General features: G+C 40.9%; 1 pseudogene; it reads left to right on the top strand.

Annotated features, from left to right (window-relative positions):
• The first annotated feature begins 74 nt into the window (after positions 1-74).
• LOC111813957 lies at positions 75-231 on the top strand (annotated as a pseudogene).
• Positions 232-11,327: the final 11,096 nt, after the last annotated feature.

Below are 11,327 nucleotides of genomic sequence, written 5' to 3'. Positions count from 1 at the left end.
ACACATGATCAGTTGATGAAAATTTTGTAACCAGAAGTCTAAAAGAACCTAGTCCTGTATTTTCCATACAACTAAGCTTTGCGCAGTGGCAGTATCGTAGCCAATGAGGTTTATCCGAGGCGCGATTATTGCTATTTTCCATACAACTAACAGTTCAGTGTTCATAGTGAATTCATAAAACATAGCTTACATGAATAAAAAGAAATTTATGAAATGGCACTGGAATTAGTCACTGGTTAAATCTTACATTTACTTTGGAGTTCAAGTGAGCTGCTCTTTGTTTATTGCCCAGAACAACATTGTAATTTTCCAATTTAAATCTACAAATATTTTCATGATGACAACTAATAAAAGAATTGTCTTGTTGAGTGAATAACATTTTGCTTCACTAAGACAGTGTTTCCTAGCACCAAAACTTATCACAAATGCCCAACTCTTGATGGAGCCTAGTGGGTGGTACCCTCAACATTCAGGCAAGGTCTCCCTTGATTTGCTGCCCCATGTGTCCATCATCTCTAGAAACACCCTTCCAGACATATCCAGGAATGTGCATTACTAATTTCCTACTTATTCTCAATTCAGTCAAGTTGACAATCAAAATTAATCATCATCAGGGCTGGGGAGATAACTCAATGGCATAAGCGCCTGCCCGGCAAGCTCAAGGTCCTGAGTTCGATCCCCGGCACTGCAAAAAATATAAAAAGATTAACCACCATGCTTGCCAACTGTGGTTTAGAACAAGAGTTAGGATATAGGTGTGTCTTCAATGTGAGCCCATTCAAGGTGAGCTACATAGCAAATTATTGCAGAGATATTCAGATACCATGAAAATCATAGCAGGAATAAAGTTCGGAAAATATTATACAGGGAAACATAGTAGAATTTCCTGTTAGTGTTGAATGAGCCCCTGAGGTTTCTGGTCATGATTTTAAAATGAAACCAGTGAGCTCAACTGTATGATTTTTCTCTTCTGTATTTCAATTGTTGAAGAAAATGGGACATAGTTACCCTCAACCAAGGTCAGGGTCATGCCAAGCAAATAACACAGAAGAACAAGGCAATTGACTATATTTTCAGGAATTCGTTATAGTGATGGATCATGGAATTTAAGTTGAATAGTAAAGAAAATGAAAATAAGAGAAAAATGAAGGAGCATGAAAGTTTGAAAAATTAAAAGGATAGGATCAATGATGAGGTGTCTCAGTAAGGTCAAAATATAGTCACAACAGTGCTATTCTAGCAAGTGAAATGAAAAGACAGAGGTGTTGGTCCAAGTAGAATGCTTAAAACCAGGGACATTGTAGTTCCTGGGCTTGGCAGTTACCATGGGAACAGGTGAAATATGAAAAAGTCATTGATTCCGAAGCAGGTAATCAAAGAACTGAAATGGCCAAGGTGTTGGATGGGTCACATAGTTGGCTATTGATGTCACCAGGGATGATGACTAAAGAAGATAGGGAAGATAGCCAGGACAAAACTCCTCAATAGATGTATTACTGAACAATCAGAACCGATCCATGGAGTTGGCAAATGTGTCTCAGACAGAAGTCAGTCTTCTATCTTGGTAGCTAGAAATAATAGACTTCCCAGGGAAAATGTTATAGATGCAAGCATTCCTTGCTTTCACTAACTTGACAATCCATAGATTAGTCCTCGATTAAAATCAGACTATAAATGTGAGCTGGTTCGTTCCATATTTGAGAGGAAAAAAAAAAAAAAACATGTATAGAGTATAAAATACATTTTATCCTTTTTAAAAAATACTAAACATCACTGGGTTTATTCATAGATTTGGAGATCTTCAAGTAGTCAAGCAGACAGATGCTGGAGGCAGGCTGTCTGGTTCCCAGCCCTGTTGGCCATTGCCTGCCCCTGAGGTCTTGGAGTAGCATCCTCTGCTTCACTGTTCCTACTTCACCCTCTAAAATACACAAGTAATAATAATACTCAGACTCTGGGGTTGTTTTAAAGATTAAATTATTTAATACATGAAATTCCTGGGACACAGAACTGAGTCAAAGTTGATAGGGGTTAGCTGTTAGCATTGTTTTCTTAAACCACAGTGAATACCCCCACAAGACAGTGTAAAAAAGGACAAAAAAAAAAAGCTCTTACTCAATTCAGAACTTTAGAAGACAGAGGCTTAATTTGTTTTCAGCTATTTGGTAATAATAAAATTTTAAAGCATCTTCTTTAGTTCTGGAAAATAAGAATCATAGAAAGGCTTTGGAAACAACAGAGACACCTTGTTTCTGAGAACTGAGACATCATTTAGCTTATTGGTTGAATAAAAGGTACAAAACACCATGTAAAGATGCCCTTTCTCCCAGGCCAAGACAAGACTTTAACTTAACTGACTATAGCATCATAATAAGGAAAAAAGGATTGTAATGACAAGAGAGCTTTTTCCATGTGAAATTTGGGAGTGGGAAGAGGCAGCAGACCTCAGACATGAAGGTCTCTTTGATAATTTTATTTCTCTATGTCTAAAATAATAAATTGCCATTCAGGTTTTTAAAGATCAAAATTCAGGGCTGGAGAGATGGCTCAATAGAATAAGTGCTTGCCTGGCAAGCGCAAAGGCCTGAATTCAATCCCTGGTTCCGCCTAAATTTAAAAAAAAAAAATTAAAGATCAAAATTCACCCTGGTATGGTGGCCCACACTCGTAATTTTGCCTACTTGAGAGGCTATGGCAGGAAAATTGCCAAGTCTGGGCAATTTAGCAAGATTGTGTCTCAAAATTTAAAAAAAAAAAAAAAAAGGGCAGGAGCTATAGCTCAGTGGTAAAGTAATTGTTTGGCTTGGGCATTGAATTCCCAGAAGTAAAAAAAAATTAAAAATAAAGATCAAGACTCCACCCTCTAAACATGCAAGCCCAAAGTCCTCCCCACGGAACTTGTCTTCCCTCATGATCATTATCCACATTCTTCTGCCTGGACAAGGTCATAAGGACAGGGGTTAACATTGCAGTTACAGTCATTTACTGGAAGTTACTGGGGAAGACAGAGACAGCAGTGAAAAATAAAGGCATGTATTAGCACACATTGGCGTTCTCAACAATATATATATATAATATTTATATTTTTAATTAATATATATGTGTATATTTCCTCAATGTGCCAGTGCCGCATGCCTGCAATCCTACCATGTGGGAGGCTGAGCCAGGAGGACTGCTCAAGTTCGAGGCTAGCCTGAATTACGCAGAGTATTGACTCTGTCTCAAAACACCCCCCAAAAAAGAATTCCTCAAAGCAGGATGATGATTTTCCAAATGATCTTTTAAAATCCACTTTCAAAAGCAAATATGGTTTCTAAATTAAGCACAAACCCCAATTCTCCTGGATTTTTAAAATGCCCTTGTTATTTTGAAAAATCTTATGGCTTGGAGTAGGAAAACTGTGGGATTTTCCTGACCCCATTTTAGACATGTTCAGGATTTCTTTTAAAATTGTGCCAACTTTCTTTCAAGAAGTAAGTAATTCTTGTTTTTAAAACTTGAGAGTGAGGTTTTCACAAAAGCATTCCAAAACATCTTGATGTTTTTTCTGATTTGGATCAGGCTAAATTTTATTACCCTCTGAGGGTCAGCCAGCCCCATACATACATATAAAGGAATTTCAAACTACCTCTCCCAGAAGCATTAGACTAATAAATTAGTCTGATTTTTGGAAAGTTTTATCTCCTGCTAATTCATAGATTTGATATCAATTTAAATTCCCTATTTATGAGCATGAATTATCAGTCATAATTTACTTGCTTTCACTTACTTGGTCCATGAAACTCCTTATAAAAGAAGAAGCAAAGTAAACAAACTACAGGAAGCTTTGGAAACAGCTAATTATTTTTTGAAGAAATGCACATCTCAGGTATAAAAAGTAAAGCCATATTAATATGCTGAGCTGTAAAAGGCTCATTTCAACAACTTCTGACATTGCCAGTCTCACAGATAACTCACTGCTATTATGGACTACTGTACTGTATTGGATTATTTTGCTGAATTCAAGCACCTACAGTATTTAAATGGTAATGGAATACCCATCTCTGACAAAACTAAACAAAAAAGGGGGATATAAATGAAGGACCATTTTGTATCTGTATATACAAAATAGTTAGGATAGATATACAGCTACTTTCTCTTAATTCAATGAGAAGAAAGATTTGTACTAATAGTGTTTGGACAGGATATTATGTCTGCATCTTGTACTATGAATAACCACTACAAAGACAACAATATGCAATGTATTAATTATTGAAACTGTCCTACTAATGGGTTTTGAAACTGTCTCATTGTTATTTGTTTCTCAATAATTTTTTTTTTAAATGCACATCTCGGTCTTTCTAGGTATCTTAAGGTAGCTTTGGAAAGTTTTATCACTAGGTGCAAAACACTGATTGTAGATTTATTTCACTTGATAACACTGCCTGCTCAGTACAGAACGCTGAGCAGAAGCCTGATGAATGGAAGAGAGCAAGAGATGTCTAGCTCTTTCAGAAAGACAGATTCCTGTGGAATGAGGACATTTATAAAACAAATGCATGAAGCACCATCACAAAGAAGTTAGTCACAGAACAATGTTGCAAAGTCGCTGAGTAATGTAGCCTAAGAAATCAGAAGTGAGGTCAAAATAACAGCCAAGAGAATTTTGTATTCGGGTACAGAACAGTGTTCCAGGGCGATCAGGGGCTCAGCAAGACAGCAGTGTGCTGGAGATAAAGCGAAGTTGGCTGACGCGGTGCCGAGCAGTGGGTAGGCGCAGTAGCATTCTTTCCGGGAGATAAGCGAGAGCTGGGCAGATTCACTCAGCACCAATCAGGAGAGTCATAAATCCTGCAGATCCACTTGTTACCAGACGGTTGGTTTCAATCTCATCCAAGGCTCTTTGTATCCCACGGAACCGAGCAGGACACCCAGAAGTAGGAAGAGGCAGAGATTTATTGAAGGAAAATACATTCCACAGATCGGGATCAGGCAGATGAGAAAAATTTGAGTGAGCTGGACTCTGAGCTGCCTGTCTGCTGCTGGTTTGAGGTTTTTATTGGGGCCCTTTCTGGATCTTGGGGCCTGGGATGTGATTGTCCAGTTACTGAAAGCCTCCACCCTCAATTGGGAGCGGGGCGACTTGGACTTTGTGTGGGCCTAGAGTGGTCAAGCTCGGCTGCCAGAGCCCAGAGGGTGGCCGCAATGCTGAAACTATGATAAAGCCCTTGGGTTACCCTAGGTCACGCTCAAGTAGCTGGCGCGCATGCTCCTCGAGGTTTGCCAGGGGTCAAGGCAGCGCGGTAAGAGTAGGAGCGTTTTTTCTCAGGCTCCTGTCAGAATGTTAAGGAAATATGGTGAGAGTAGGATGCTCTCCTGGTCTCCAAGGGCCAGGAGGCGTCCTGTCTGCAATGAGCCTCAGGCTGCAGAGACTGTCCCCTACCACCGATTGGAATGTCCAGGTGGAGGAACACGGGACAATCTGGTATTTTTCAAACCTTGCACGATATTGTTAGATTCCAGAAAATGGCTCTTTTGGTGGATTCAGTTCCCAACATAACGCCTGGGTGGCGATTTAGTGGCATGAGTTAAGTCCCTACGACTCAGAAAAGGATTTTACTCTCTTTTTGAGCATTTGGTAGCCCTTTCGATTCTTGTCAGTAATAGCTAGAGTTATGAAAGGACTTGATAAGTTGAAGATTTCAATGGGGGAGTGAATTTTATCAAACTTTGAAAGAAGAAATGAGAAAAGAGCCCTTCTTTCTCTCCTAGACATTCTGCTTCAAGATAGCCACCATGTATCTTTTTCTTTTTTCCTTTTTTTTCTTTTTGTGGCTGGCTCAGCCCACTCTGGGGGCAGGGCTGGCACAGCATATGATGCCAGGGATCGAACCTTGGTCCCTGCCTAAGCTTGCCTAAGCCGGTGCTTTAGACCGCTGAGCTGTCTCGCCGGCCCTATCATCTATCTTGTATGTGTGCAAAGCTCTCTGAATTTGCTTTTACACATTCAGTTTTCACACAGTCACAAGAACACAAACATCAAAGCAGCTGACTTGACCCAAGGAAAAAATATAACCCAGAGCCCAGCTTTATGCTTGCCAGTTTCCATACCGAGGTCATCCACATAGCAGAGAGTGTGCGCTACTCTTCAAACCTGGTCAGGGGTGACTTTAGAATCTGACCTTTGCTATGTGGGTAGAAGCGAAGTCCTGACTTCAGGTTGGGCTCCTGTGTGAACCCTGTATGATTACATGTGTTCTATTTTCCACCTCTTCTGACTAGATCTTGATTCCAAGATAATGCTTGAGCCTGTCAGCCAGACTCCTGCTTCCGAAGCTTCTCGAAGCTTCCCACACACACGTCCCAGCCAACTGGACTTGATGAGAGTACATTCTCTTCCATTAATTCCCTGAACTTCAGCTGTTACAACAGTCAGCGTAAGAGACCTGCCCATTAACCCAGTGGTTTAAATGCCTGCTTAAGCAAAGCAATGCTGTGGTTTGATCCCCAGATCCTCATGCCTTACCTGACCCACCCTTAAGGTATCTTGAGCAGGCAAAAAAAAAAAAAAAAAATCCTTCTGAACAACAGTCAGCATAACCCTAACTATAGGAGTATAGTTATTAAAACATAGAAAACAAAAATAGAAAGACACAGTAGTCCCCCTTATCTGTGGTTTCATTTTTCTAAGATTTCAGAATCCTTGTTCAGCCGTGGTCTAAAAATGTTAATATCTGCTTGAACTCTTTTAAGAAAGAGAGATCATATTCATCAAATGTTTATTATATGTTATTGTTAGTGTATTTTATAATTAGTTTTGGGTTTTCTTGTATTTAGTACATAGTCTACAAGGTCTCACTACACTGACTGGACTCATAGTGATTCTCTGTTTTCAGCCTCCCAAGTGCTAGGATTACAGGCATGCGCCACCATGCCCAGTCTAGATCACCGTCTCAGCTCTCCATGCTGGGGACAAAACTCTGGTCCTTGAGTCTGCCTAAGCAGGCACTTTAATCTGCTGAACTACCTGGCTAGCCCCTATAATTAGTTTTTAATCAATCCCTCACTGTGCCTAATTCATGAATCAAACTTTATCGCACGTATACAGATAGATAGATAGATAGATAGATAGATAGATAGATAGATAGATAGATAGATAGATATGAAAAAACATGGTATCTACAATATGGGATTCAGAGTTCTACACAGGGTCCTGGCAAGAAGCCCCTATGCACATGAGGAACTACTATGCATACAAGACTGCTGAATTGTGTTGGAGAATGTTAAATACTTATGATAGGCGATCTAGTGTGAATTTGTTTTCATTTTTTAAAGTCAAAAATAAAACGTTGACTAATGGGTCCAATTAAAACTATGTATAGTTGTAGAGGGACATCTAACCTGTGATATAAATGGCTGTGTCATCCCCTCTCACTCAAGATGCTGCGGGAGCCAGGGTAGATTCTATCTTTAGGTTGTTGGTTATTTTTCCCATCGATGGACCAAAATCCCTGACACCAACACCCTGAGGGAAGAGAGGTTTATCTTGCCTCACAGATCCCCGGGGTTTCAGGCCATGGTAGTCTGGCTTCAGAGCAGGAGCGTCACAGTAGAAGGGTACCATGGGGCAAAGCTGTTCAGTTCACTGTGATGGGCCAGAGTGCCTGAGATGAAGGGGCGGGGGACAAGATCTAGACCCCAAGGTCCTGCGCAGCCCACCCGGAAATGGGCTTTACTAATCCCCCTCAGCATTTCTCTAACCAATCAAGTTGACAATCATGATTAACCATCATGGTAGAAGGGAGAACAATTCTTCATTCAAGGGATTAAAAAGTCTCTGAGCATGTGGCTTCCCACAGGGTACCCCCCTTTTCATACTGTGCAAAATTTCACATCAATAATGTTTTACAGGGACTCGAGTACATTAAACAAATCACATTAGCTCTGCTCTGGATGAAGTGGCAGTTTATTTCTGGTGTCCCTGGAAAATCCCAGGGGGCATAGTTTGAAAGCCACAATTAACATTAATTCCCTCACAGAATATTAGGTACATTCACACCAAAGCACCCCTAGTTTGCCTTAAAGCTTAAAATAGTCATATTCTCTATCAGCTTATCTGTATTTCTGGAAGTTATTTAAATTTTAACTGTATAACCCAAATAAATTCCATTTCTCTTTAATTTGCTTTACATTTGTCCTCCATTTTTTGCTACCATTGGCCTAATTCAGATCCCTCTGACGCTGGCTCTTGGCTCCAGTTCTTCCCCCACCTCCCAACACATGAGTCATCTGTTCTCCAAAGAGGTACCCAACTGGTCTTCAGTAAAAGTCTGAATGGGTCACTCTTCTGCCCAAAACTCTCCAAGGCAGACTGCTATTGTCAGGGTTTGCAAGGGAACAGATTTAATACAGGATACATAAGTTATAGAATTATTTTATAATATTCACCCAAAAAGTCAAATGCAGAAAAACACAAGAGATCTATCCATGCACGGAAAACCCAAACAATCCAGCTGGAGGCCTAGGGCCCATGACAACATCTCACAAGTTTGTAACAAGGATCTGTGCTTAGAAAGCTCAAAGGTTGGTGTTGGAAGCTAGAAAGTCTTCACTAGAGGGATGAAGGATCTGTGCTAGCAGGCTGAGGGATCTGCACTGAAGCCAGGAAACCACACTCCCAGCAAGGCCCAGAGCTCCCCCAAAGAGAACCACAGGCATCCTCAGCTACAGCAAAGATACAAGCTCCTCCAAAATAAGAGCAGATGATCTATAGCAGGAAAAGCAGCATGACAAGCTTCTCTCCAGGAGAATCAACAGCACACTATCTCCCCTTCTAGTTCTCCTTTTATGCTGCTGGCAACAATCCTTAGGTAGGCCTCCCCAGCCCAGCACCACACTGATTCAGTTCAGCAGGTTGACCATCAGTTAACCCACCGCACTGCCAGTCACACTCGGAATACAAAACCAAAGGCTCAGCACTCCGCATCAGGGCCTCAGCAGCTCTCGGGTCGCTGCTCTGCCTGCTCTGGCCTCTTTGAGCTTCCCTGAACATGGCAACCAGGCCAGTTCTCTAGACCTGCACCTGTCCTGTCTGTCAGACCTTCCACACTGAAGGTCTCCAAAATTCCAAACAGACTGACCTTTCTAAAATATGACTTACCTGTTTACTCCTAAGAAAGTTTCAGTGGTTCCCTATAACCCAAAGCAGCGCTTTTTAACCTTCCTTATGCCAAGGTTCCTGCTCAACTGGAGTCTTTTTCAAGAGTTTGTTGTCGTGGTCAATACACTGTGTCAACTTGGCTAGATCACCTCTGGGGTTCCACACTCCTGGCTGTGGGGGCCCTGCCCAGCCAGGCATCTAGGGCCCACCCCAGAGTAACTCAGCACAAAAAGAGGACATAAAGGGGTTGAAGAGAGGCACTCTACTTCCTCAGAGGAACTTCAGTCTTTGCAGTCAGCTTGGACTTCATCTCCTGGCTACCAGAGCAGACTCCTCGGCCTCCAGCTTGGATCCTTCAGCTTTCTGTCGCAAACCCAATGGCTGACTGACAGGGACTTGCACGGAATCATACAATGAGTTTCAGATGCCCTCTACTCGCTTCCTCATTCGACTCTGTGACTGGTACATCTTGTGTTATATCTGTTCTTTGTATTATATCTGCTCCTCTGACTAATATACTCACTATGAAGATAAACTTGGAGGTTCTCTTGGTGGGGTTAGTTCCCAAGTGGTGGGGTGCTAAGAGTCCCACTAGAATATCTCTCCATGACCCCCACTTTACATCACACCCTAGGTCCTTGGAGTTCCTCCATGGAACCCTGAGTGCACAGAGATGAAAGTAGAAAACAAGTGGCCAAGAAGACAGAGTTTAAGCACTCTTAGTTGTACTTCTGATCTCTGGGAAATCTTAGCATTTGTCCTTAAAAATACAGGGCCATAAAAAGGGCACTTTGCAAAACATGAAATTCAAATCACAAACATAAACATCTTCCTATTCTCCAATAAGGAATCCACCAAGAAAGAACTCAAGATCCTATTCATTGTAGTTTAAAATAAACCACCTAGGAATCAACTCTTCCAATGAAAGACCACTATAATGATAATTATAGAACATTGGCGAAAGAAATTGAAGAAGGTATTAGAAAATAGAAAGATCTTTCTTGTACATGGATCAGCATAGCTAATATTAGTAAAATAATTACTGGGCTGGCCAGATAGCTCAACGGACTAAAGTGTCTGCTTAGGCACATGCAGGGACTGGGGTTTGATCCATGGCATGTGGTGCCAGCCCTGCCCCCAGGGCAGGGAATGAGATGGCATGATGGCACACACCTGTAATCCCAGTGCTTGGGGGGGCTGAAAACAAGAGGATCGCTACAAGACCGATCTGTGTAGTGAGACCCTGTAGAGACTGTACTAAATTTTTTAAAAAAGATTACTAAAAGCAAGCTACAGATTGAATGTGCTCCCCATTAAAATATCAGTAACATTCTTCACACAAATAGAAAAAAATCCCCAAATTCACATAGAATCATAAAAAACCCAGAATCGCCAAAGCAATCCTGGGCAAAAATATCAAAGAGGGAGACACCACATCTAGATTGCAAGGGGGGGGGGACAGAAAAAGAAATACTAGAGGCATCATAATACCTAATTTCAAATTATTCTACAAAGCCATATTAATACAAATGTATGGTTCTCCCACAAGAACATATGTGTACACTAATGCAACAGAAGGGAAAGCACAAGTCATATACTGAAAGTCACCTGATTTTTGACACAAAAGGGCCAAAAGCACATACTGGAGGAAAGACAGACTCTTTAACAAATATTACTGAGGAAGGTGGAAATCCACATGCAGAAGACTGGAACTAAATCTTTATCTTTCTTCCTGTACTGAAATCAAATCAAAATGGATCAAAGACCTAGAGTTAAGCCTGGAAACTTGGAAAAGACCTCCTGAATAGGACCCCAACAGCACTGAAAATAACAGCCAGAATCAACAAATAATATTCCACCCAATTAAAAATTTAAAATCTCCCATCCAGCAAAGGAAATAATTCGCCGAGTGAAGAAACAACTGCTAGGAGAGAACACTTTTACCAGCTACTCTTCTGATAAAAAAAAAAAAATTAATACTTAGACTATGTAAAGAACTCAAAAAACAACACCAAAAAGAAGCAAATGGCCCAATCAATGAGTGGGCAAATGGATTGAACAGAGAATTCTGAAAACAAAAACAAATGGCTAGGAAGACTATGCAAAAAATATTCAACACATGGTAGCCATTAGACAACTGAAAATCAAAACTGCATTGCGATTCCAACTCATCCCAGTCAGAGGGTTA

This window comes from Octodon degus, unplaced genomic scaffold, assembly GCF_000260255.1.
Source record: "Octodon degus isolate 3935 unplaced genomic scaffold, OctDeg1.0 scaffold00246, whole genome shotgun sequence".
Classification (NCBI taxonomy): Eukaryota; Metazoa; Chordata; class Mammalia; order Rodentia; family Octodontidae; genus Octodon; species Octodon degus.
Note: the sequence above shows the minus strand (reverse complement) of the source record. Positions and strands in the feature narration are given on the sequence as shown.